Here is a 936-nt window from a genome sequence, read left to right on the forward strand (position 1 = left end):
TCCCTTTAACTTTGTTTTAAAGCACCAGTGACCAGCATGTCCATCGGCTGTAATCTAAAAGTCTCCATAGCTCCCTTTAACTTTGTTTTAAAGCATTCTCATCCACTCCAGCAGCAAACTTTCCCAACTCTTCTTCCCAGATGCTTCTCAAATACATCCTTACTGGTCCACTGCCCCAATCCAAGCTCAGGAGACCCATCTCCTCCCTGGACTGCCACACTCTCTTTCTCTCTGTCCTCCCTATTTCCACGATTAGCCCCTGTAACCCAAAGCAACAGGAATGATTTTCAAGCACGGACCAATTCATGATTCATCCACGCAATCTCCAGAGAAAGCTCCATTTTCCTGTTATCTGTGGCTGGTTTGTGGTCAAGCCTGACTCCTGCCTCCACTTCCCTATCTCAGCCCCTCCCTGGCCTCACTGCCTCCTCCAGCGCCCACGTGCTCTGAGCTTGTCCATGCTTCCAGCTCATTCTTCACCTGTGTTTTGGCGTGTCTGTGGCTTCTCAGCTTTTCTCAGTTAAACATGTGGCTTTGCAGAGACCTGACTGCCTTATCCAAAAGGACCCACGTTCTCACCCACTCCAGCTCTCTTCTTCTGCATAAGATTTATTCCAATTTTAAACAACTTTATCTTCATCGTTAGTTTCTGTTTTGATCTATCTCTTCTGACAGCCTGCATACTCAAAGAGAATACAGTGTTTACTTTTGTAAACAGAGTTCCTGGCCCAGAACAGGCTAACAGATATTCATCAAATGAAAGCAAGAGTCAGGCCTCATTCACTAAGCTAAAAGGAAATGTATAAAACAAACCAGAATCATTCTATCCAATTTCAAAACTTATTATATTGCTCCAGAAATAAAAATTGTGCAGTATTGTGGCAGGATAGACACATAGGCCTATTGAACATCTATAGGCCAAAAAAAAAAAAAAAA

Source organism: Mandrillus leucophaeus, unplaced genomic scaffold, assembly GCF_000951045.1.
Source record: "Mandrillus leucophaeus isolate KB7577 unplaced genomic scaffold, Mleu.le_1.0 Scaffold355, whole genome shotgun sequence".
Lineage (NCBI taxonomy): Eukaryota > Metazoa > Chordata > Mammalia > Primates > Cercopithecidae > Mandrillus > Mandrillus leucophaeus.